We start from the raw sequence: 27,111 nt of genomic DNA, 5'->3' as shown, positions 1-27,111 counted from the left end.
CCAGTTTCGAGGCATCGCCCCTCATCAGCCAGGCTAGCTTGAATCCAGTGGCGCAGTGAGCATGGGACTCACGTCTAATAATACCCATCGCACTTAGGGCATCTACTGCAACAACAGCAAGGTGATGGATGGAATGCTTGAATTAATCTCAGCCACTTGCAATTGCTCGGGCCTCATCCCAATCCATTGTTTTTTGCCCACCATGCCAACTCAGTTTGGACCCAGCCATATGAAATCACTCTTGACCCTCCCCCAATGGAAACACTCCAGCCCAAAATGCTAACAAAATCTCCTAAATGAGACGGCACCCTTCTGGACCTTGGGGCAGAATGAGTGGGATCAACTTGGTCTCCAGGCCCCTTCAAAGGAAGATCATCAGGAGGACTCATCCCCACATCTCCAGGCAACTTGTTACCCGGGTACCTCAACAAACTGGACATGCTCCACGTGCTACCAGTATGGACTGTCACCATATTTCTCCTGATAGAGGTGATGATAAAGAGACCCATGTACTCAGTTACTCCCTTCCTCTTCCATCTTGGTTTCATTATCAGACATGATCTCCCACTTTCCATTTCCTGCCCTTTACAGAGTTTTTCGCATGATACCTATGCTTATACCTCTGCTGGTAGGACCTGATTCTGGCACCCACCTCCTCTCTGTCCAGGATGACAGCACACTTGACAGGCAACCACTGAGGATTTAGCTTGGAAATGACTGCTCAATACCTCAAAGACTCAAAAGGTGACTTCTGCGTGATGCCATTGGGAGCTGTTCAATACACCCACCACATGTCCATAAGCACTCCTCTAAGTGGTACCTTGGACTCCAAAGCTCTCTGAACACTTGCCTTCACCATCCCGTTCAAGCGTTCCGCAACACCATTGGCCTTCAGTGCATGAAGGGCTATCTTCTGATGTGTTATCCCAAAGTCATTCAAATACTCTTGCATTTTATGTGAGGTGAATTGCACCCCATTAACCGTCACCAGATACTTTGGTACCCCTTCACCTGCAAATCGATCTCTAAGGAACTCAATGACCATCTTAGTACACACAGTGCCCACACACCTGGTAGGTACCCATTTGGATGTGTAATCCACCAGCAGTAACACAAATCTCTCCTTTGGCGGTAACAACTTAAATGGGCCCATCATTTCAAGGCCCAGCTTTGTCCAAGGCTCTTCTGGCACAGCAGCTGGAGATAAAGGGGCAGTATTAGTCACATGTGTTTTATCATTAGAAGCACACAAACAACACTCTTTCACCACCTCCTCCACTTGGTGATACATCCCTGGCCACCAGTACCTCTCCCTGATCCGGGCCTTAGTGAGACTTCTACCAATGGGGCCATCGTAGTCTAAGTTGATCACCTTGGGCCTCAAGCTTCTAGGTGGGACATTCCTTTCACCCCTCACAAGGTCATCTTGGAACAATGTGAGCTCATTTCTTACTGACCAGAATGGTCTCATTTCAGGGTCTACCCTTTATAACCAGGCCACCCATTAACTACATAGGTTTTAATAATAGGAAATAGTCCGTCCAACTCACTACTTTTCAGCTACTCCTCCCTCGCAATCAAGGGTTCCCTCACCCGATTCACCCAATTTACATCCTCAATGACCCCATAATTGTTGCCAGTCACTGACAGCCATTGCCTTATTAGTAGCCCCAGAAAGATACTGAACCTGGAACTTAATTTCTTCTAGACCTTCACTCCACTGCTTGAGTGTTAGTTTTCAGCATGAAGGGAATGCCCCACAGTTAAAACTTAAAACGTTGGATAATCCAGACTATAGCCAGAGCCTCTCTTTCAATATATAAGTAGCTGTTAGACCTGACACCCGTGGCGTGGTTTTCCCCCATCTTTTTGCCTCTGTCTCCTGTATTTTTGATGCTGTGCTGGATTTCGTTTTTGATGGTTTAGATGCTTTGGACACTCTGCCACTGCTGATCAGTGCCAGAGTGTAAGTGCTCCCTATGTAAATTGTCATATTGATTGGGTATACCTGATTGGCATATTTGTTTCACCATGAAGTCCCTAGTAAAGTGCACTTTGTGTGCCAGGGCTGGTGATGACAGATGCTACTAGTGGGCCTGCAGCGCAGATTGCGCCACCCACACGAGTAGCCCTAAAATGGTGTCTCAGGCCTGCCAGCGCAGTGCCTGTGTGCAGTCAGTGGACTGCCATGTCCGCCTGGCCAGTGTCCCCACTGGCTGGGCCTAACCCTTCCCTGTCTGTGCACATCAGTCACCCCTATGGAAGGCTCAAGGTACCCCCCTGGCAGGGTCCAGTGTATGGGTAAGGTAGAGCATGTACTAGTGCAGGTCACATGCTCTGGTAGTGAGCAGCAGCCATTTTGTGTGCTCACTGCTGTAAGGTTATCTTGCTCCATAGAATAACATGGGGGAGGATGGTCCCAATGGATACCAGCCTATCTTCTCATAGGAACAAGATGGGACATACGTGATTGATATCCCTGAACTCAGAATTTAATAACACATCTTTTAGTAAAGGTTGTTTTTAAATTCTGTGTTTGAGAATAGTATTTTTAGAAAGTGGCTGTTCTCTTATCTAACCTTTCTGTGTGCCTGGGCCTGTTTGTGGATTAACTGTCTGGTTTGAGGGTGACAGGGGCTGCAGAGCCCCCAGGAGGTTGTCTGAGTCAGCCCGTGGATCCGTGGATGAAAGGCAGCATCTGCTGCCAGGGAAGTGGGAGGAAATCGCACCTGATAGTGAATAGGGCTGTGCCTGTCTGACCACAATGCTTGCTCCACCCCCCTGCTGGGCGACTGTCACCTCTGTCCCTGATACTGAGAGGAAGAAGGTAGCCAGGAAAGCCCCAGTGCGCCAGCAACACCCAGAACTGATTTAGACCGGGCTCAGGGCCCACTTGCACAAAGACTTCAAAGGACTTCAAAGACTTTTTGGGGTTTAAGAGAAGGACCCCTGACAATAGAAAATTAGATTCTACAATCAAGAGGAACCTCTGCTGGAAGAAGGACTGCTGGAGAACTAAAGGAAGATTGCCTTGCTGTGTGCTCTAAGGGCTGACCTGTTCTGCTGTCTAACTGAAGCTGAGAAGAAGAAAGGGACTTTGCTGTGTGCTGTGACCCTGCCTGCTTGAACTATAAAGACTTTGCTGTGTGCTGTGTCTTCAACTCGAATCTCCAAGGGCCTGAGAAGAGCTGGCCCCCTGTCTGCAACCCAGGGACATAAAAGTTGCCCAAGGACTACAAAACTCTGCTGTGCCCCCTGAAGCTGCTGTGTGCTGAAGAGATCGTGAGCGCTGTGTATTGCCTGCCCACCGGCTGCTGTGCCGTGCTGTGAGGTCGCCGTGTTCATCGACACGTGTTGTGGGAAGACCGAAGGTTTGTGGGCCTTCCCAGTGCAGGGCGCACTAAATCAACGTGTGTGCCGCTTCACCACCGCGGCCCGGGGTCAGGAAATACCCTGCGAAGTGCCCCGTACCTTGCCGGTACTGATGCCGTGAAGATCGAGCCCGCTGCTCTCTGATTGGACGAGAGAGCCGAGCCTCCTCACCAACGCCGCGACGGGATTGGCCCGTGCGCCGTAACGTCACCAGCGAGGCCGTGCTGGGGTTTGTTGACGACTCGGCGTCATCAGGGGCTAGTCCCGGGAGCCGCACTGCCATTGGCTGACTCCCGGGTACACACGGAGGCTCGAAGGAAGTGCCGCAACATCATTGGCTGGTACGAGGGAAGCCCGTGGAAGACAGGAGCCGCGCCCGCAGCGAGAAGAAGATCCGTCCCCGAGACCTGTCCTCGCCGCGGGAGCAGCGCGAGTGCCGACCGTCCCTGGCCTGTGTCCCGGAGGGCTGTGCTAGCTCCCCACCGCTCCCTGGAAGTACTGAGAGCGGGCGGAGAGCAGAAGGGACCGGCCGGGGCTGAAGCAAGTCCGTTCTGATCGGCGCGTTGCACCCGCAGCCCCTGGTGAGGCGCGCTCACATTGCATGAGCGCAATAGAAGTGAAAGGTGATTATTAGAAGTAAATCACACGCGGGCGTTATTTGAACAGAGCGCTTTTAGAACCTATTGGAGATAAGTCATTAGCATTATTTTTAGATGCCGATTTGAAGAGACTTGGGACTATTTTTGTTTACAGTGAGAACTTCCTAACAAGAGCAACCATTAAGATTAAGTGCAACCTTTTTCTAAAGAAGTGAATATCATGCAACTGTTTTATTTCTCTTGCTGAAACTAGATAAAGTTATATTTTTATAAATATACTTACCTGTGTGGTCTCAGTTTGTGGTGGATGGGGGGTCATTGTCTGTGTTAAGTGCAACTATTATACACATTGCCTTAGGGATAAGCCTGTCTGCTCGTGCCAAGCTCCCTAGAGGGTGAGCAGGGGTTATCTATTGTGTATAATTCTTCACCCTGACTAGAAGCAAGGGTTCCTACTTTGTCTAAGGTACTTACCTCTGCCAATTAGAGACCCCCAGATCTAACAGTAGCTTCTTCCTAAATACTCTTGAGGCAAGTGCCACTAACATTTCCACACCACCCTCAACTTGAGAAAGTATCGCACCCAATCCCCGAAGACTAGCAATGGTAGTCAATATAGTATTTCCCCTGGTGTCAAAATGACCCATGGTGAGCATTGTACTGATACCCAATTTCACTGCTTTGATTGCTGCCTCACATTCCTCTGATCAAGCAAAATGAACGCCCTTCTTCAGTAGAGTTCTGATTAGCTCCACCACACTCGCACACCCCTTGATGAACTTAGAGTAGAACTCAGCGAGTCCTGAAAATGACCTCACCTGTTCTTTGTCAGTAGGGGTGGGAGCATTCACAATACTGTCCACTAACTCAAGTTTAGGTTGGATGCCCTCTCCTTAGATAACATGGCCCAGGTACGTGATTAATGTTACACCAATTCTATTGTAGTGTAGTTCCTATCATCCCAATAGGCTCTGCGCATTGGAATAATACCTACAATAGTAAAGGCCTAGACCAGACGTTAACTAGGTCTACTACTGTCGATACTAGACTTAAAGTTTTGGGTTTGCCAGCTTAGCTCAGAGTTCACTAGAAACTTTCTCGAATGTTCAGGAAAGAATTAACTCCCCTGATTAGACAAGAAGGGATTTAGTTTCTGACAACCATAGAACATGACAACTTTGCTCTCCCCTAATCAAGAGTATATCTCGAGAGTCGTGTGAACAAAAGGCAATTTATTTTACTCAGTCAGTACGTGCATTCTTAGTCTCATCAGAATGTAGAGAAAAGGAAGAGACGGGCGTGTTCAATAAAAAGGTGTTATTTATTGATCAGTCTCTTTTCTCATACAAGAGAAATGGATCGATATTATTGCAATACTTATAGTTAAGTAAAGTGCATACATTAAAAGCAATAGTATAAAATAATACTGTAAAAACATTGATATGGTTTCTAAGCCATATGATGTTTTAAAATGAATAAAATATATTACATACACATATACATTTGACTAAACGTACTCAACTGGTGTTTCTAAATACGCCTACCCCGTGTACCTGACCTAAGCCTAATACGTGGGCGGGAATAGAAAGTTACAGTTTAAGTTAAGTTTGTTTTTGCCAAGTGAATAACTAAAGAATTCTCTGTGAGGGGTTATTCAGTTCTGTACCTGGAATCTAGGTTGAATGAGGGATGGTATCTCTCGTCTCTGGTCTCGATATTCCAGGCTGCCTGCGAGGGCTACCCAGAAACGCCGGTGCTGGATTTCTCGGCAGGAGAAAGCAGCTTCTCTCAGCGCGTCAGGAAGGCGGGGCTGCGCCAGCGGGGTCTGCTCTGCTCTTCGCTTCGGCAAGTATGGCTGCTCCGTCTCGTCACCACGCGTGTGTTTGCATAGGGCAATATCGGTAATATTTATACCTTTAAGGTGCCGAGATTGACGTAAGGATGGACATAGATACGTCAATAAGGATGTCATACGACTTGCTCGTTAGCACATTATTTTACTGAAGTTCTCGGTGAAATCAAAACAATGGCCGCAGGGTTTTGCCCAGGTTGTCATAGGTTTGATTTGTTATGAGAACTCCGTATGCCTTATCAGGGGCTGGAGGAATATCGCTTGTCTAATTAGATCGCAAGCGTTATGACCTAATCAGATAACACGTTCCTGTGCCGTAGTGTGACTGCGTCAGATAACGGTATCTGCATCATGGGGATTTTCTGCCTCATGGGCTGATTACTAGTTAACTTGTTAGTTTACTAACCAGAATAGGGTCAGGAATAGGGGGATCGATTCAGGACCTATAGGAATACATCACACCCACTCCACGCTAACTATGGTCATATTTACTAATCTAGGCATAGTATAACATAGTACAACATACTACAGAGTATAGTGTATACCTTACCACCCCAAAATACATAAATGCATTTTGAAATTTTTCAAATATACGGAAAAATTGCAGTCATATGTATTGTATGCACTCAAGCTGTATAATTATGCCAAAGTAATCGCATTTGTATACATTATTGCTATTTGGTATATGAGAATTACACATGAAATGGCTCTTAATACAGAAAAAAAGTTCGAGACCATTCCATCACATAATAAAGTATTTGTGAACATACCTGCGGGCAGCTAATGTCTATAAACTATGTCTATAAGCTATCTAAAATTTAGAAACCTTAGTTCTTTAAGAATAGTTCTTACTTTAAGCAGAAGATAGTGTCCCGAAAAATATGAAAAAATATTTTGGGGCGGCTGAAAAATTGCTGTCCGTGAACTGGAGGAAAGATTGTTCATGTGACTTTATTTTTAAAGTTGAAGGCCGAATTCAGGGAACGCCGTGTGCGAGCTTGTTCAAAAAGTCTCTATTTCTGCTCTGGTGAGAACATCATATCATTTAGGCTTTCGAAAAAACTGTCAACAGCTTCCTGGGAAAGTTCCACTAACTCGGAAATAGGTGTAATCATGCATTCGTGCGCATGATTGTCTCCATTGACATTCTGATTTGCATTGCTGACAGAAGGTCGTACCTGTTCGATGCTGCTTTCATCTTGAACTTCACTACCCATCAATCGTAGTGGTGAAGCTTCCACGAATGCCGTCATCAGGATTGGTAGCCTTTGAGGGCAGCACAAAGCATGAACCTTGATCGGGCTCAACAATGTTTCTGCATCCATTGGCGCATCCGATTGTAGCGTCAGACAGGTGTCTAACACGCATTCTTCTCCGCATAGCAGGCACCTTAATACAGGTAAAACACATCTTTGCCACATTGGTCGAAATGATAGAAACCAAGTCATATTTAGGTCTCTAAGCCGGGAGAGTCCCAGGATTTTTGATATCCGGTCCCGGTATCCAATGGCTAGGATTGTTTCTTCCCTTGTCGCAAGAGTTTTGTCTGTGACATGGGTTGCCATAACGAAAAATAAGGACTAAGAATAGGATTCCTGCAATTAGTCCCAGGATCAGGGGAAGTCCGCCAAAAATCGAATGGACGAAATCTGGAAAAATACCCAGTATGGCTTTGAATGGTGTTAATGCCATCGAAAATACTGTCTTAAATACCTTTGAGATCCCATTGGTATCAGAAATATTTAAGATTTCATTTAGAATTTCCGCGAAATGTATGGGGGAATTAGTTGATAACAATGAATGTATCTCTGCAGTCGTCCTTGCGACTTGTAGATCATACGTTTCTTTTGATGACGAGAGCCTTGTAGGCGTCTGAAGAAGCACTGTTTTCATTCTGCTTAAAGTATCTATTCGAATAGAAGTAATTTTCAAGTTGGGCCATGCCCTTGCCTCCCTGTCTGGAAAGGAGCTGGGGAACAACGAGCGTCCACAGCACTTGACCTTCGCAGTCGTAGTTACTAGATAAGGAGTCCCGGGCATAAGACTACAACATCTGCGGTCTACAATTAGAATGTAACTCCCATTATAGAGTCTTTGAAAGAATGGTTCTATTTCTGTTGCAGGTGCGCCTTGCTGGTGACATGAAAGGTTGTATGAATTCCCTTCACAGGCTCCATGCAAACTAATACCGTTACACAGAAGTGTGCCACTTAGTGACATCGCACAATTGTTGCCACTAAGAAACACTTTCTGTCCTTTATTACTGACACATGCATGTGAATAGGGCAGGTTCCATGTTGTTTTAAGGTACCCTTTTCCCAATTTCTCGTACATGCCAGCCTGTATATATTTTTGGCAGTATTGAAACCTGAAGGTTGAAATTGGAATATTTATTATCCCATGTATTATCCATTCACTGACAGGTCGTTCTGACATTGTCATTGGTAATCTCTCAAGTTTCTCAATGCTCAGGATTGTATAATCAGCACCCCTTTGCGCCATACTGATTTGTCTATCAGTAAGGTTAAAGATTTGGAATAGTGACGTTGTGTTGATTAAACGCCAAGGCACATAGCCTGAACGCAGATTTTGTAACGTCCAGCCAAGCTGTACAATAGAACGCAATTGTGACTGACCGTGTTGTAATAACAGTAAGTCCTGCGATAATATGTCGATTGCTGAAGACACAATGCTGTCCAAAGAAAAAATTCTGGAGGACAGAGTCATTAACCCATTGTCCACTACAGAAAGTGATTTTTCCAAATTAATACGGTCAATTTCCCGTATTCTCTCTGCTGTTTCAATTTGAGTAACCTTCCAGGCCTCATTGTATGCTGCATATACAGAGGCTGCTATGAAACGTTTTTGACGCTGTTTGCGTGGTCCCATAATGAAATCACGCAAGTCAGCACCATCAGTAAGTAAAGTTAGGTGTTGCTTAATTTCTGCCAGTGTGGAAGTTTGCAGCCATTGAAGGCATAATTTGCCCACACTGTAGGTGGTTATTATCCCTGGGTGATGTCTTTGGGGATATCTAGGGTCTGGCCTGGTCATTTTGAACCCCTGTGTTTTATTCAGGAATCTGTCTTGACAGTTATTAGTATCTGTGGGCCAGATCAACCACTGTTTCCAATCAGGATGTGTTCTGTTTTGGTTTAATATATGGTTTACGTCTATCTCTTCATCTGTAGAAGTGTTGCTAAACATTGTTGGTTTTGGAATAGACGGTTTAATTAAATCTTTGATTTTGGCTAGGCCAAGACAGGTGGTTTGTTGAACAGTGTCATTTAAAAATATCATTTGTTCTGGGATCATGCAGGCTCTAAACAAAGCTTCTATACCCTGTACTTGCCAATCTTTTGTACCCCAAACACTTTTCAATTCAACATTTTTGTCCCAATAATCAAAACCAAAGGTATTCAATTTTTCAAAAAATGAGTCTGAATAAATCAATATTGTGTTGGTTATCATGGTCTTGGTTCCTGTCTTGTTTGACAATTTAAAATAGAATGCTTCAGCATTACTTGTGTTAAAACCTGAAAAGTATGAATATTTGTCATAGAAGGTTCTTGAGCTTCCTTTTGGAGGGGTTGCACAATGTTCCCATTGATTATAATTTAAAACATTTCTAGGCTGTGCAGATTTATGTAGAAAATGGTTACCATTATGGTTATAACAGTACATACTATCATAATTTGTAGAACCCTGCAAATAATCATGTTTGGTAAATTTAGCAGACATTACTAAGTCAGACATCATATTATTAATGCTTTCGAAGTCCCAATCATCAGCAAATGAGCTTGGTTTTGCAAAGTCACTCAATGAGATCTTAATTTGGTGTGGATATTTCAGGATTTCGACCGGACCATAAATTTCATAGTCAGTGTTGTCCCAGGCTACCCCACCCGGTATCGGATTGGCTGTGAAGTTGGCTGAAGAAAGTTCTCTTTTCTCGACGTGTGAAGATGTGTGTGGTTTGAGGATCAAGTTGATTTTCTGACTTTCTGTGTCCATTTTAGCATATTTTCCCTCAATGAAGCGTCCCAAAGTAAGTACCATGATGAGCCAAAGTATGAGGATAAATGCACCAAAACCCACCCAAAATTCAATCCATGGAGAAATCAGATATGTTTCTTTCAGTTGTTTCAAAAGTTCTTTAGCTTTATCTTTAAAGGTTTTTGATGATGGCTGTGTCTTTGATTCACTGAAGCCCTCAGAGGAATCATCGAAGTTTATGAAGTAGCCGGATGCAGTTCTGTCAATTGTTCCAATTGGTTCAGGATTTATGTTTCTTGCATTTTCACTTGGTACTTCATTATAGATTGGTGTGTCTCTGCTAAATGTTTTTATTTGGGTTTTCAGAGGTCTGAGTTCTATTGCATTGCTGCATAGTCCTTGTTGTTCTTCTGTAGGCGTTTCGAATGTGATGAGCCTCTTCGTTAGGACCTCTGTACTGGTAGCAAACCTTGGTGTTCGGCTACTTATTGGGAGTCCACTTGGCCTACTGTTTGTTATCGGCCACATGTTGTGGTTTTACCAGGTCGATTGATACAACTCGGTTCTCCTTTTTTCCAGCAAGTGGCGGTAGTACAACTGATCTTGTCCCGTTGACAGACAAGACAGGAACTGCTTTTCTGTAAGAAGGCCCAAATTCCTTCTTTACCGCGATCTTCTCCCTGACTAGATCCCCGACTTTTGGAATCCAGACAGGTCTTGCTGGGACAGGTGGTGGTTCTTCAGTGGTTGTTGGCTGTTGTTTCAATTTTATGTTGCTCAGGTCTTTCCTTGTTTTGTTTAAGTCCTGCAAAATAGCCAAACGGTCTTTGATATCAAAGCTTTTTTCTTTCACCACTGAAGTCTGACTATCAATGTCAGAGATCATCATCCTAGTTCCAAATAATAATTCGTACGCACTGAATCCCTTCAGAGAATTTCTTGGCAAGTTATTTAGACTACGTTGGACACTTATTAGATGTTTGACCCACCCAGCTCCCGAACCTAATACCCTTTCCGCTATAGATTGCTTTATGCCTTGGTTTTTTCTTTACACCATCCCGTACCCTCAGGAAGGAAGTGAGAAGATTCCCGCTGGGCTATGCTCATTTGGTCATGTTTCCCCTCAGGCTGGAGTGCTAGAGTGAAGACAATGGTCAAACGTAGCATGCTCTTAGCGTATATGCCATTTAGACTCGCAAATCTTTGTATAACAGTCCGGACGTCAGCCGAGTGCTGGTGATCTACATTATAAGTGGAAACTAGCCTGTATATGTTAATCGCAACCCTTCCTTTTTACTCTTGATTTTTTCCGGAGTAAAACGATGAGGTATTAAACTGTTTCTCTCCCCACTGCGATCTCTGTTGCAGTTTGGGCAGTTTTTTACAAACATGGTGTGACGCAGACTCATGCCTGGCCACCAGTACCGTGATTGTAATTCTTTCAGAGAATCTTTTAGTTTGAGGTGTCTGAGACCCTCGCCCATATGTGCGTCTGCGATTAACAAGTTTCTCCTGTCCATGTTTGGAATCACCCTATCCCCCACTCCAGGGATTCGAGCAAAAGGGACGGAGTTTGCATCGATTATGTATGTATAATTGAGTGGATAATTGATCGGTAACGCTGAGCAGTCGCCTTTTGATGACGTTCTCACTGCCAGCACTGTTTCACCGTCAATGTATTTTAATGTACGCTTTTTTCGAACTACGGGAGCCGATTTAGTTGCTGCCGCTGTGGCTGTTTCAGCCAATGAATTCCCTGCAACGTGAACGCCATCACGCTGATGACTCAGTGAGTGTGTCACGTAAGTCTTTGGTAGTTCTTTTTTCAAAAGAGCTATTTGTTCCCAGAGCAGTTTCTGCTTTATTAGTGCATCTGTGTCATCTTTGTAACCGTTTTGAATCCATGTTTGCAAATCCTTGTTATATGATTTGATGCAGTAATATGAATCTGACACTATAAGTGTCGGGAATTCGCGATCCGCATTATCTAGCGCCATTTTCAAGGCTACTATCTCAGTTTGTTGTTCTGAATTAGTTTCTACTGAGTGTGTTTTTGTTAATAGAGGTTTTAGTTTACCTCCGCGCCAAACTTCTTTTGTAATCCCACATGTGGGGTTGTATGCTTGTTCTCCCCAAACGGGAGGTTGAGCATGTCCGTCTGTATAAATTACACAGGCGTAATGTCGTAAAGGCAGAATATCGATTGGCAGAGGGAATATTCTTTCATATTCTACATTTTTCAACTCTTCTAGTTCTGGATCAAGGTAATAGTATACTTTGTCCGTTGTGATTGAATTCACCCATTGTATCCACTTTGGATTCAATGTTGTTGTTGGTAAATTACACGGTGTTGTTAGTGCCTCAAAGGCTGATTCTGCTGTTCTGACTGTGATATGTCTACCGTTAGCTTTATCCTTTTCTCTAGCTATTGCGGTTTGAACTGCATGAACAATTCTTTCTGTACTGCTGAACTTCTTTTCAGCTTCTGTGTACAAGTGTGATTTGAATGCAATTGGTACCTTTTCTCCCTCATTAGAGGTCAGGTATGTGAATCCGCATCTCCCTGGGATGACTCGAATCACAAGATTGCGTGTGTTATCACGTGTTTCTAATTTTGTTTTAATTAGCATGTCTGTTTGTAAGGATCTCAGAATTTCTGTGTGTATTTGAGTCCAATTGGTTCTTTTAAAATCTGGTTTTATCAGATCATAAAGGGGTTTCACCCTTTCTGCGTAATTTGCAATGTATGTTCTTCCGAAATTTAGGAAGCCTAGAATTGACTGTAGGTTTTTTAGTGTTCTAGGTGCTTGGAGTACGGCACATTTTTCTAGAAAATTGTCAGCCAGGCTTTTGCCTTCACTTGATAACTCATATCCTAAGAATAGGACTGTCAGATGGGCAATTCTGGATTTTTTAAAGTTGAATTTGTAACCCTCTGCTGCGAACCCAAGTATTATGGTGTTCACTCTCTTCAAGTGAGTCTCCAAGTCATCATCTGTTAAGTAAATGTCATCGACATAAGATAATGCCTCATCATCATATAATTGTAGTAATTCTGTTACTCTCGCTGAGAATACCCCCGGGCTGTTCTTGTACCCCTGGGCTAACCGACAGAATTGTTTTTGAGTGCCATTTATTGAGAACGCAGTTAAATATCTGCTCTCTGGTGCTATGTTTTGACAAAAGAATCCATTAGAGATGTCCAAGGTTGTTTTGTATTTTTTGCGCACTATGTTATTCATTACTGCAGCACTGTGTGAGTTTTGCACTGCAGAAGTTTTGCAACATGTGTTAAGGTGTCGGTAATCCAAAACTAGACGATATGAATTGTCTGGTTTGGAGACCGGAAACAAAGGGTTGTTCATTTGTGAGGTGCAAGTTTCAATCACCCCCTGGTATTCTAGCTGATCTAGTATTTCATTTACCTGTTTTTTAGCTTCTTGCTTAATTGGGTACTGCCTTTGTGCAGTAGGTTGTGATTTTAACTGGATTTTGTGAGGAGGAGAGTCCTCATCCCATCCCACGTGATTTTTATATAAAGCAGGAGCTAGAGCCACTGCCCATTTCCTGGCAAGTGTGTACTTTTTATGAATTGGAATATGATTTGAGAAGGCAGGCATAATTACTTCTTCGCCATGAGGGCACTCCCTTACAAACAAGACTGGTCTTTTTCAGCTAGAAGGATATCATAGCCCTTGGAGAGATTATCCCAAAATAGTCCCCTTATTTTCCTAGTCTTATCTCCCTCTATACGCAATGTTATTTCGTATATTTTGTGAGGTTTGCTAACTCTGGTGTCCGCAGTTTCCACTTGAAGATATTCATTCGTGTCCACTGTCTCCAGATGATTCATAAGGACTTTGCGAGCTATGCTCACTTCTGCTGCGCTGTCTAGCATTGTCTGAGCCCATTCCCCGTTTTTCAGTTGTGTCCTCAGTATTCTCGGCATTGTTAACTACCTTGATACTGGCTACCTTCTTTTTTGGAAATTGTAATTTCTTTTTTAGCTGAGCAGGTTCCTTGTCTTTGGACTTGGCGTGCTCTTCTCTTTGTTCTGATCGTCCTCTTCTTTCCGATTTCTGCGAGGAAGTCTGAAAAGATTGAGAGGGACGTGTATCAATGTCTTGATATCTATCAGGCTTTCTTATATTATCCCTATTTCTAAGGTTATATCTATTCCCAGAGGGGTCACTTTGTGGTGACCTGTATCTCTGGTTTGGAGATTTTTCTCTTCGCCTAGGAGACCTTCCTCTGGACTGGAATTTCTTTTCTTTATGATTGGATTGTTTGTTTCCATCCCAGTTCTTTTTTGGTGATGTAGATTTATTGTTATAAAATATTTTTTCAGGACTTTCAATCAGTTGTGGTTTTACTGGTATCCCACCTAAACTATCTCTGCCTAGTTCCTCATAGGATTTTTCTATGATTCTGGCTATTTCAGCTGGTTGGTCTGCTATATCTGTCTCTTTTAACCTCTGGCGGATCGCCACGTTTGCTGCTTCTCCTTTTATGTTGGCTAATAGTATAGCCGAGACCTGCTTGAAGTCTTTCAGTAATTTCATACCAAGAGTTAAAGCGGGTTCTGGACCATATTCATCTTGAATTTGTTTTAGCACATCTGGTATTACCGAAATGGATGGAACACCGTGCGTTTTTGTGTAGATGGAAGCAAAGACTGTACCCCAAGTGTCACAGTCCTCTATGTGTGGTGCGATTCCCATTGGGAGACAGATAGTCAGAATCCTGTGTTTTTCTAATGGGTTGGTGTCAGGAAACACCGCCTCTATTTGGGTGATTTTCTGTGCCAACCAGAATGGTATTTGTTCCCGTTTAGCCGGTACCTTCCCTAGACAGGACTGGATGTTCTGTGGTGTAATTTTATTTGTGTTCCCCTGGTGAGGGGTCAGCTGTGGAAGTTTAATCGCTGGCTGAATTGTTGAAGTCCGCATCACATATTGGACTAATTGTCTATGTATTTTTATTAATTGTTTTAGCTGTGTTAACAGCTCTGCTGCAGACATCCCTTCGATGTCTGGATGTGGTGTGTATCCGGCTAGGACCGGCCACGTTGCTCCTGGTCTACCTAAAGGACCGAGCCTGGTGATGTGATTGTTATGTTTTAGGGCGCCATCAAATAAGAGCAGGTGCTCTTGAAATTTGAGTGGTACTTCCACCTCCTTGAAAGGAGTGTACGTTTCAGGAGGTTCCTCTATTTTGTAATAGTGGAAGTACTTTGTTACAGCATTTGCTGCTGGAAAATGTATCCATGAATAGTATACCTCTGTCTGCCGATATTCGTGTGCCTCAATTATGAATATGACTGTGCCACCTCTAGGTGTCAGTCCATTTTCTATAAGTTTTAAAGTTATAGATCTCCTTTTGATGACCGGGATGAGTATTATATCCTCGTCTGCTGCCTGCATGGTAGCATCAGCTGCTGCGAGTTCAGTTGCTAATCTAATTGCCTCTCTTTCATCCTCATTGTCTGACATTTTACTGTCCAAAAGGTTATTTTGTTTGTTTGCTGATCAGGTTTCTTGTGGAAACAAAGATTAGATGCACAATATTTTGGAACTGTGTATCCTTCAACGTTGACTATACCAAGAACCATACATAGGAGTTCCCTCCTGCAAAGTCTGGCGGATATTACCTTTCACCCACTCCAGACGTCTTTGGAGTATTATGGGAAAAGGGGTCTGAATGAGAAAGCACGACTGAGTTACTCTAAATGTCTTACGTTAGTTTTATCGCCCTTTCCAAACGCGTTGGGCGCCATGTAGTGTAGTTCCTATCATCCCAATAGGCTCTGCGCATTGGAATAATACCTACAATAGTAAAGGCCTAGACCAGACGTTAACTAGGTCTACTACTGTCGATACTAGACTTAAAGTTTTGGGTTTGCCAGCTTAGCTCAGAGTTCACTAGAAACTTTCTCGAATGTTCAGGAAAGAATTAACTCCCCTGATTAGACAAGAAGGGATTTAGTTTCTGACAACCATAGAACATGACAACTTTGCTCTCCCCTAATCAAGAGTATATCTCGAGAGTCGTGTGAACAAAAGGCAATTTATTTTACTCAGTCAGTACGTGCATTCTTAGTCTCATCAGAATGTAGAGAAAAGGAAGAGACGGGCGTGTTCAATAAAAAGGTGTTATTTATTGATCAGTCTCTTTTCTCATACAAGAGAAATGGATCGATATTATTGCAATACTTATAGTTAAGTAAAGTGCATACATTAAAAGCAATAGTATAAAATAATACTGTAAAAACATTGATATGGTTTCTAAGCCATATGATGTTTTAAAATGAATAAAATATATTACATACACATATACATTTGACTAAACGTACTCAACTGGTGTTTCTAAATACGCCTACCCCGTGTACCTGACCTAAGCCTAATACGTGGGCGGGAATAGAAAGTTACAGTTTAAGTTAAGTTTGTTTTTGCCAAGTGAATAACTAAAGAATTCTCTGTGAGGGGTTATTCAGTTCTGTACCTGGAATCTAGGTTGAATGAGGGATGGTATCTCTCGTCTCTGGTCTCGATATTCCAGGCTGCCTGCGAGGGCTACCCAGAAACTCCGGTGCTGGATTTCTCGGCAGGAGAAAGCAGCTTCTCTCAGCGCGTCAGGAAGGCGGGGCTGCGCCAGCGGGGTCTGCTCTGCTCTTCGCTTCGGCAAGTATGGCTGCTCCGTCTCGTCACCACGCGTGTGTTTGCATAGGGCAATATCGGTAATATTTATACCTTTAAGGTGCCGAGATTGACGTAAGGATGGACATAGATACGTCAATAAGGATGTCATACGACTTGCTCGTTAGCACATTATTTTACTGAAGTTCTCGGTGAAATCAAAACAATGGCCGCAGGGTTTTGCCCAGGTTGTCATAGGTTTGATTTGTTATGAGAACTCCGTATGCCTTATCAGGGGCTGGAGGAATATCGCTTGTCTAATTAGATCGCAAGCGTTATGACCTAATCAGATAACACGTTCCTGTGCCGTAGTGTGACTGCGTCAGATAACGGTATCTGCATCATGGGGATTTTCTGCCTCATGGGCTGATTACTAGTTAACTTGTTAGTTTACTAACCAGAATAGGGTCAGGAATAGGGGGATCGATTCAGGACCTATAGGAATACATCACACTATACTTCTACTTCTTCACTGTAATACCCTTGTCCGCCAATCTCCTCAATACGCTTCTTAAAACTCCATCATGCTCACCTGCATCCTCATCAAAAAAGAGAATGTGATCCTGGAAGAATAGGATGTTAGATATTTGTTAAGAATAGACTCCACACAGGATTAGAGAGAGAGGGAGTTTATTACGAACCAGATTCTTCAGTGCCATCTACTAGAGTGAGCTCACCAACATTCCAATGTGAGCTCCACTCCAACGTTCTAAGGTAGGCTATACCATGGGGAAGAGGGGAGGGGGGGCGAGGGGAGAGAGGGAACATACCAAGTTACAACACACCTCCCTATGTAAGGGCAACAGAACTGGGATAGTGAGTCTCTAGAGCATAAATGGTTTGGAAAAACAATGGAAAAGACCTGGAAAGAAAACGCAGGTTAGTATACCAAGCAGAAGAGATCACAAACAGTGCAAAATGTGAAACATGCGATCTAATCTCCTGAAGTCAGTTGCACAGGGTGCACTTACCAAGAACCACAAAAACACTTCATGTGACCAGTAACAATAACATTACATACTGTAATCAGCTTGCCACGCCGGACGCCTACATTGACGTGCTACTCTTCCCATACTAGGATCAACCATCCGTTCTCCAGGGTCAACGTTGCTAGAAGGTTGGGAAACATGAACATTAGTGCAACGAGCCAATCTATCCTTGCTCCATAAATTACTATCTTCTAACAGGACAGAATTATTATGGACTTTCCTGATCCTAAGGGGTTTAGAGAAAGAGGAAGATTTGGACTTTAACAGAGTGGGTTTTTTGACTACCACCCAATCCCCAACCATCCACTCCCTGTCAGATGTGCCCCATTTTGCATCATAATCATTTTTGTACTTGACTTGATGTTCTTTGACTCTCTCCATTACAGTGTTCCTGTCTACCCACACAGGGGACCCTCCATTTAGCCAGTTTGGAGTCAGTTTGGAACCTGGGTTTCTTCCTTTCAGAGAAGTAAATGGGGATACTCCTGACACAGAATTGGGGGTGATGTGATAAGACCACAACATTTTCCTTAAACTGTCATCAATTGGCTCTTTGTTTGATAAGGCAAGTTGAATGGAGTCCTTAAGCAATCTGTTAGCCCTTTCCACTAAACCATTAGATTTGGGGGAGTACAGTGGAGATTTTACGTGAATAACAGATAAACTGTCCAGGAACTCTCTCATCTCATCCGAAGTAAATTGCACACCATTGTCCGTTATCAACTCACTGGGTAAGCCTTCTTTGGAAAAGGTATCCTTCAAAAATTCAATGAGATACACAGTAGAAATGGAAGGGACAAACTTAGTCGTTATCCAGTGCGAATGATAATCAATCAGGACAAACATAAATTTTTGAGATTGACTTAATAAATTCAAAGGACCAATAATGTCCATCCCAGTTTATCCCAAGGTTTGGTGGGAACAGTGACCGGAATTAGTGGAGCCTTGCGGACATTCTTTGACTTATCGCTGGCCCCACATGCAATACATCCTTTTACCATCTCTTCAATTTGTGTATCCATTTTAGGGAACCAATAGTTTTGTCGGATTTTACTTTTGGTTAAGCTTCGTCCAGGATGACCTTCATGTCCGATTTGTATGATGCGATCCCTCATTCCTTTCGGGGGAATTATTTTATTCCCTCTCCAGACCAGGTCTTCAATTATGGACGACTCGTCCTTTGCGTTCCAAAATTCCTGGAGATCTTCTGGCACTTCATTCTTTTCCTCTGGCCAGCCAACGGTGATCATGTCTTTCAATTTTCCCAATACCATGTCTTCTTGAATGGATTTCAACCATTCGTCTTTCTTAATGGCTGGAATATCGATTGCCAGGATGGTTTCTTGCACCTCAGTTTCTTCTGGTTCATCTACCAAAAGCGGCATGCGCGAAAGACAATCCGCCAAAGAATTTCTTGAACCTGGGACATGCACAATAGAATAGTTGAACCCCTGCAGTCCTAAGACCCACTTGGAGATGCGTGGAGTGGTGTTCTCTAAAAGTTTGTTTGCAAACAACGGAATCAATGGCTTGTGATCCATTTTAAGGCAGAAAGGAATTCCCCACAGGAAGTACTTAAAATGGCGAATAGCCCAGTCACACGCTAGTGCTTCTTTTTCAATCGTGGAGTAATTTACTTCAGCAGTCTTCAAGGTTCTTGAAACGAAGGCTATTACTCTCTCTTCACCATTTACCAATTGGATCAAAGAGGCACCCAGACCTTTATTACTTGCATCCGTAGACAATGTGGTCTTGGCATTCGGATCAAAGGTGTGTAAGATGGGAGCCTCCGAAATGGCTTCTTTGATGAATTGGAAGGTTTGTTGATGCTCTGTGCTCCATTCGAATTTGGTTCCCTGTTTAAGTAACTCCCTGAGAGGTTGGACTTGGTCAGCGAAATTCTTCACAAACTTCGACATATACTCAACCAGGCCCAAGAAGGATTTCAGCTCATCTTTGTTTGAGAGACCGGTGCGAGTTTTACTGCATCTACCAGACTGGCCTTAGGTTTAATACCTTCACTTGAAATCGTGTGCCCCAGGTACACAACTGTTTCCACACCTATCTTGCATTTATCCTTCTGAGTAGTGACGCCAGCATTGCTGAGTTTTGACAATATTTTTACAAGATTATGTTGTGCTCATTTTCAGTCGCTCCATAGATTAGAATGTCGTCTTGGAAACAGACTACTTTTTCAAGACCTTGCAAGATGTTTTGCATAATACGCTGAAAAACAGCGGCTGCAGATGCAAGGCCAAAAGGCAATCTTGAGAATTGATATGCACCAAAAGGGGTTATGAAGGACGTGAGGTGCTTAGATTCTGGATGGCGAACGACCTGGTGATAGGCAGAGGACAGATCTAAGACTGAGAAAACCTTTGCACCCTTAATGGCCATCAACATCTCATTGATGTTGGGGAGGGGGTGTCTATCCACCCAGATGTTAGCGTTCAAATCCCTGAGGTCAACACAGAGGCAGATGCCCTTTCCCCCCCCTTTTGCCGCTACGACAATGGGGGCCAACCATTCTGAACTTTCAATGCGCTCTATTATTCTGTTTTCTTCCAGTCTATTCAATTCTTTTTGCAATGGTTCTTTCAAAAGCAATGGAATGGATCTGGCTTTGTGTACTACAGGCTTTGCATTAGATTTAAGTTTGATTTTGTGGAGAAATCCTTTAAGCTGTCCCAAATTGTCTGTGAACACCTCTGGAAATTTTTCACACACTTCCTTCCCAACTGAAGGCCTATCAATAAGTAGAACTGGTTCAGGGGCATTTGGGTCTAATTTGATACCCAGGTCCTTTTGGTGTTTCCAACCTAACAAATATGAGCCCTTTTCTGTGATATACACTTTACCCAGTGTGGTTCTACCTTTAAAATGTATCTGCATCAGCAACATTCCAACCAGTGGAATAGGATTGTAATTGTATCCCCCAGGTTTAATGTCAGGTGGTAACAGATTGTAGTTTTTATGGCCTGAATTTTGTTTGAAGGAAGTCTCATTTATCAGAGTATAAGGTGAACAGGAATCCGCAAAGACCTGATATACAACATTGTCAAGAAATATTTCACATTCGGGATAACAATTCACATTCTGCTCACCATTGTTCACCACTTGGAAGATAATATCCCCCTGCAAAGATTGTTCAGAATCCTGGACCACCATGTGAGTAGTACTTTTCTTTTCATGGCATACTCTTGAAAAATGTCCCCTTTTTTTTACAATTGCTACAAGTGACACCCTCTGCCGGACACTTTACATCATTAGCTAAATGGTTAGGGTTACCACATCTATAGCATTTAGGCTTATTAATCTGTGCGCTATGTTTATTCACATTGGGCAAAATAGCTTTAGGTCTGCTATCTTTTTGAACCACCTTGTTTACACCATTGTCACTGACCTGTTTCACATCATGGGCTTCCTTCATTTCATTCATGCAGTAGCTTGTGTGCTCTATGCTAATTGCAATATCAATAGCTCTTTGTAAATCTGGAGCTTCAGCTAAAAGTCTCTCCTGAATTTTTTTTTCACACGTGCACCTGACCAATTGGTCCCTGATCAGGGACTCTGTGATCACTCCAAAATCACACGTGGCTGCCAAACCCCTCAAAACTGCAATGTAATTTTTCACTTTTTCATTTTTCCCCTGGGCACGTAAGAAAAATTTATGATGCTCCAAGACTATATTAATTCTGTCCCCAAACTGCTCCGCCAATTTTTTAACCGTAGCCTCATACACATCGGGTTGGGCTACTCCATCTCCCCCAACATTGATATTTGCGCCTCCATCAGCTACCTCAGGCAAATCCTCAAACACATCCCTTGCATATTTACCTAAATTATGAAGTAAAATGTGTTGCTTCCTTAATGAGGAAAACCTATTTCCCCCAATTGCAATCAAATATGATTCAAATAAATGAAACCATTTTTTCCAGGAAATAAGGGGATCGCCTGCCTCATCCAAAAATGGCGGTGGTTGGGACATATTTAAGGCAGTCATGTTCAAGAAAGAAAAGTAGAAGTGGAAGATGAGAGATTAAAGGAAACAGGAGTAAAAGGTAGGAGAGAACAGTGTGAGGAAAATAAAATAAAGAGAAAAGCCGGGACAGCTATGACAGATAAAACAATTTTAAAATATCCACAGTTCCTAAAAGGTTCAATGTAAATGTTCTGACAGGAGTAGGGAGAACAAAGCTGAGCCAATCAGCGAAAGAAACGTCTGATGGCTCCTGCGATTTGAATTTGCTTCGTTTAATCACTAAAATACCCAGACTAAGGGCCTGATTACGATTGCGGTTTTCCCGCATCCTCCGGGCCGGCGGAAGCCACCGCCTGCCCGGAGGATGCGGGAAAACCGCTGCGGACTGAAAAAGACCCCCGCCAGATTAGGATGGCTGGGGGATCGTTTTTCAGTCCGCAGCTTTTCCGCTGCGGACGCCTTCCGTCCGCGGCGGAAAAGCTTCAACATGGCTGGCGGTGTCTATCAGACACCGCCAGCCATATTAGGATTTCTGCAGAAAGATGCCTTTACACGGCGGCATTTCCGCCGTGTAAAGGCATATGGATTTGTGTTTGGGGGCCCGTTGCGGGCCCCCAGGGGTGAAGGGGGGGTGGGGGGTGCACATGGGGGGTACCTATGGTACCCCCCTGCATTTGCCTGCACAAAGCGGCAGGCACCGCGAGGTGCCTGCCGCTTTGTGCAGGCAAATGCACAACATAAATTTTTATCATTGCGACGGGTGCTGCTTCAAGCAGCACCCGCCGCAATGATAAATATACAGGATGTGACCGCCAGGGTGGCGGTCACATCCTTATTAGCACGGAGGGACCACCGCTGCCCCTGCGGACGGTCCCTCCTTCTCTATTGTGGCGGACGGACTCAGGTCCGTCCGCCATCATAATCGGCCTCTAAGTTGGAATGTATGTAATGTAATGTCCAGAGAGTAGCAGGAAAAAACTATAGAATAACCTTCCCTACCCAGCAGTAATGCTCTCCACAAATAATAGAGAGGCTGAAGAAATAAAACTCTAGTGGACAAGGATAATGCTGTCACGAATGAAATACACTGAAGAAACTGCTCTCTGTGGAACAACCGAAGGGGAATAAAGGTTAGTCACTAATTCCCACGACGTCAGCAGTAGAACACTCCCCCTTAGAAATCGAGCACTGGGTGTAGAACCAGTCCGCCGTTTTTCTGACAGGAATGGTTATGAGTCATAGTCAACTGTAAAACGCTCTTTACTGAAAACGAGCGCTAGGACAGTACCAATTTCCCGCTTTACAAACAGGAATTTCCCACAGTCATTCAAAAAGAATCCCTCGACGATCGGACAGGCAGAAACCCAGCTTGTCGAAAGAGGGGACAAGGTAACGAAGTTTCCTACCTCTTTCACGCTGGTCAGCTCCTTCGATATCCAAACAGCACAGGCAGTCCCAGAGACAGCACCTCCGACGGCTAAAAATGACAGGAAAAGCAAATCCCGCCCTACCCTGTCACGTTGCTTCACCAGAGGCGGTCCGTCTTAAGGAACTGACTAATTAACGATCCGGAGGGCGGAGAAACACTCTGACGTGAATTCCTTGCTCAGCAACCGGGCGGGGTTGGGAAAAGCGTCCCGTCACTAGGAGCTTCGTAACAAACTTGGCTACTTCCTGGTTGCCTTGAGCAGGACTGCTCGTCTGCTTTATTCTCGCACCCCTTCACAGCAGGTTTTCTCACTTTTCACTCGATGTCCTCCAGTATACTACGACTGAGTGCCAGACGATAACACACCAGTTTGGTTTGAAGACGCCTTCTATTCCTATCGACCACACCAGTTTGGTGAAAATCACCCTTTTATTTTCCTCTGTTCCACGGAAGTCACAGCTTCATCATCTTAGTAATTTTGACTTTTTGTAGATGGCAAGGATTACAGGGGAAAGAATCCAACCGTCCCCAGCAAGGTGTTTGTCGCCAAATTGTTAAGAATAGACTCCACACAGGATTAGAGAGAGAGGGAGTTTATTACAAACCAGATTCTTCAGTGCCATCTACTGGAGTGAGCTCACCAACATTCCAATGTGAGCTCCACTCCAACGTTCTAAGATAGGCTATACCATGGGGAAGAGGGGAGGGGGGCGAGGGGAGAGAGGGAACATACCAAGTTACAACAATATTCCTTCCAGGACCATTTTCATTATTCTTTGAAAACAAGCTAAGGCCAGGCCAAGCGACATTCTATTAAACTGATATGCCCCCAACGGTATTACATATGAGGTCAAGTGCTTTGAGTCTTGATGAAACTGTACCTGGTGGTAAGCTGAGGAAAGATCTAAAACAGAAAAAAAACAATTTCCTCCCTTAAATATACTGAGAGCTTCAGGGATGTTTGGAAGTAGCTGGCGGTCCACCCAAATCCATTTATTAAGATCTCTCAAGGCCACACACACACACTTTCTAATAAACTTCCCACCTTCTTTGGGTGCTAAAACTACTGGTGCCAACCACTCTGAATACTCGATTTCTTCAATTACCTTTAAGTTTAACAATCTGTTGAATTCCTCCTTCAAGGGTTCAAGCATCATGTGAGGGACTCGGCGCACTATGCACACATAGTACAATGCTATTTTCAAACCTTTTAAGCAGACCCAACTCGCTGCTAAATACCTCCAAATATTCCTTATAAAAACTCTCACCCTGATCACACTCAACAAACTTACCTGATCCCGAGCATTGGGATTCACAATATTTACCATGTCCCTAATGGTGTTTCCCCTTTTGGCCACACATATCTACCCAATGGTCTCTCTGCCTTTGAACTACATTTTTTTCACCATATACCCCAATACTTCAATATGTGAGCCACCATAACTGACTGGGTTAATGTCTGGAGTGAACAATTTTTTATTGGAAATCATGCCATACCACAACCTGTCTCCAATCATGGTGAATGGAGAACTGGAGCCTGCCATTATGACAAATGTCAACTTCACACTGAGGCATAATTACCACACCAGCAGCCACTTCACTTGCCTCGTCTCTCACATTCAAGACCACTGTCCTCAGCCAGTCAGTCACACTATCCACACTATCCACTGCACGCACCTTCTCTCCAGACCTACAGACCCTCGCTTCTTGCCCCTTAAGGCCTCACTTGCGACACGTTACATTCTTAGCAAGACAGTTTGAGCTATTCGTGATCTATAGCACCTGGACTTGTTACTGTCAAGCAGAGTCTTAAGTTTCATTCCAGGGTTGACCTTAAAAATACTCTCATCTATCTTTTGACATCCCTGCCTGAATGTTCATGTATACTGCTTTGCGCAGAGTAAGTGTCAGGTGCCAAAGCATGATTTCTCATTTCCTTCACCTATCCAGATGCATTCTCAACACCCTCTCCAATAGCATTTGCCTCCTTAAGTTAAGGATTTCTGGCCAGCAATTTCTCTTGTACCCTGCACCTGTGGGTACGCCTCACCAATTTATTCCTTACAAGGGAATCAGTCAGATCCCCAAATTCACAGGTGCGCACCAACATTTTCAATGAAGCATTATATTTATCCACTCTTTCATTAGACTTCTGTGCCCTCGTAAAACAAAATTGTGTCTCTCCAATTCCAAGTTGTTACTTGGGCCAAAGTACTGCTCCAGCATTGCAGGGACGTTTCAAATGCAACTAAGGGCTCTCCAGCACCATCACCAATAGGCACCTTGTCAATACTCTCATAAATATTGAGTCCCTCAACACCCAGATTGTGCAAAAGGATGGATTGCTACCTAAGAGCAGAAATATTCTTGCCCCCCCCCACCCAATGACTACTAATGTGGAGTCAAAGAGTTTTCTCCAATGGTTCCAAAGAAGGACAGGTTCCCCTTTCTCAGATAGGAAAGCTGGGGGCTGTGACATGTTGCTGACTGACATGTTAAAGAAAAATTGGTATATATTACAATTAAATGAATGATACGTAGTCCAGATATATATATTAGGATGACAGCTTTATTCTTCAAATAGGATCCAAGTTATGTCTAATGCTATGCCCCACCAGGAGCAGCCTCCTTGCTGCTCAGCCCTTCCACACCAACTGATTCCTTCTTCCACTCAAACACTCTCAACATTCTGATGACATCACATAGACTGAGCAGCAAGGCAAAGGGCAGCAACTGAGAGGATGCATTAATCACTTACTAGATTATAACACATCCCCCCTCATCAGAATTGAAAAAATACAAGCATGCAAGATCAATGTACATACATGCAATAAGACTAATTATAAATAAAATGTACGGTGGTGGACATACACACATACAAAAAAGTCAACGAGCTTCAAGAATAACACAAAGCTTCAAGACGTAACACTAAAGGGTAATTTTGCAACCCCTAACAACAGGATGATACAAATACTTCAACCAAAAACAAGAGTAAATCCAGAGGAACTAAAAAGCATTCTCTTTTTCCCAAACAAGGGTAAATCCAGAGAAGCAAAAGAGCATTCTCATCTTTCCAAAACAGAGGTAAATCCAGAGAAGCTAAAAAGGAAATAGTCTTCTCTTGTGCTCACCTGTAATGCACAGTCCAACACCTCACACGAGGTAACAACCAATTCAGAGGGTAAAACCAAACAGGCAAATCAGAGAAGCTACTCAAAAGGTAGACCTCTCATGTGCGCACCCGTAACGCACAATCCAACACCTCACACGAGGTAATAACCAATTCAAAGGGTAAAACCAAACAGGCAAGTCAGAGAAGCTTCAGAAGAAGAAGTCTTCTCATGTGCGCACCCGTAACGCACAGTCCAACACCTCACACGAGGTAACCACCAATTCAGAGGGTAAAACCAAACAGGCAAGTCAGAGAAGCTTCAAAAGAAGGAGTCTTCTCATGTGCGCACCCACACGCACAGTCCAAACATCACACAATAGATAAAACCTACTTAAAGGCGTAAACTATCATGACCGAAGACACTACACCCTCTCTCCCTCTGTTCATACAGATACAAAACAAGGACACTACACTCTCTCACCTCCTCTTATACAATACAGGATCAGGTGCCAGCGAATGGTACAGTTATTACGTAAGAAACACACATGACAACAATATTTTGAAAAATGCAGTGTCCCAAAAAAAGAAACCAAGCTAAAATAAAGAAGGTAGTCACCATTGTCAGTAAACAGCCAAAGTCTGGAACATGTGAGCCACAACCAAGAAAACAGTACCTTCGTTCCTTTAGGATGTTGTAAGCAGCATTGCACAAGAGACTCACCAGAAAATAAGAGAGAACTACATAAAGTATTCCAGTGAAAAAAACGAGCAGATAAACAGGTCGACATTGCTGCAGACGAGGAACTCTTGAAATGACTTCAAAGACAAACATGGATGGCAGAAACAACATGCAGGAGGCACAGGAACCAGACGACCAAAAGAGTAACACCACGGAGGCAGATGCAGGAAGGACTGGTGAACGACGAGGCTGTAATAAACTTTATTGTTCTCCGAAGTGAGAAGAAGAAAAAACACGTGGTTGGCAAAACGGGAGTGCAGGCAATAACCAAAGGAAAAGATGGGTGACAGCCACAAGATGGCGGCACGTTTTCAGCGTCCTGCCGGGTGGCTCACGGCACGCTGCT

General features: G+C 43.6%; 1 long non-coding RNA gene across 2 annotated transcripts in view; it reads right to left on the bottom strand.

The window, feature by feature from the left end:
* The window catches only part of LOC144782676 (uncharacterized), a 155,401-nt gene extending 128,500 nt beyond the window's left edge, over window positions 1-26,901 (bottom strand). For both annotated transcript variants that reach the window (XR_013601203.1, XR_013601202.1), the window contains exon 1: window positions 26,748-26,901. This is a non-coding gene — a long non-coding RNA (uncharacterized LOC144782676). The remainder of the gene's footprint in view (window positions 1-26,747) is intronic.
* Window positions 26,902-27,111: the final 210 nt, after the last annotated feature.

This window comes from Lissotriton helveticus, chromosome 9, assembly GCF_964261635.1.
Source record: "Lissotriton helveticus chromosome 9, aLisHel1.1, whole genome shotgun sequence".
NCBI lineage: Eukaryota > Metazoa > Chordata > Amphibia > Caudata > Salamandridae > Lissotriton > Lissotriton helveticus.
This window is presented reverse-complemented; position numbering and strand designations above follow the sequence as displayed.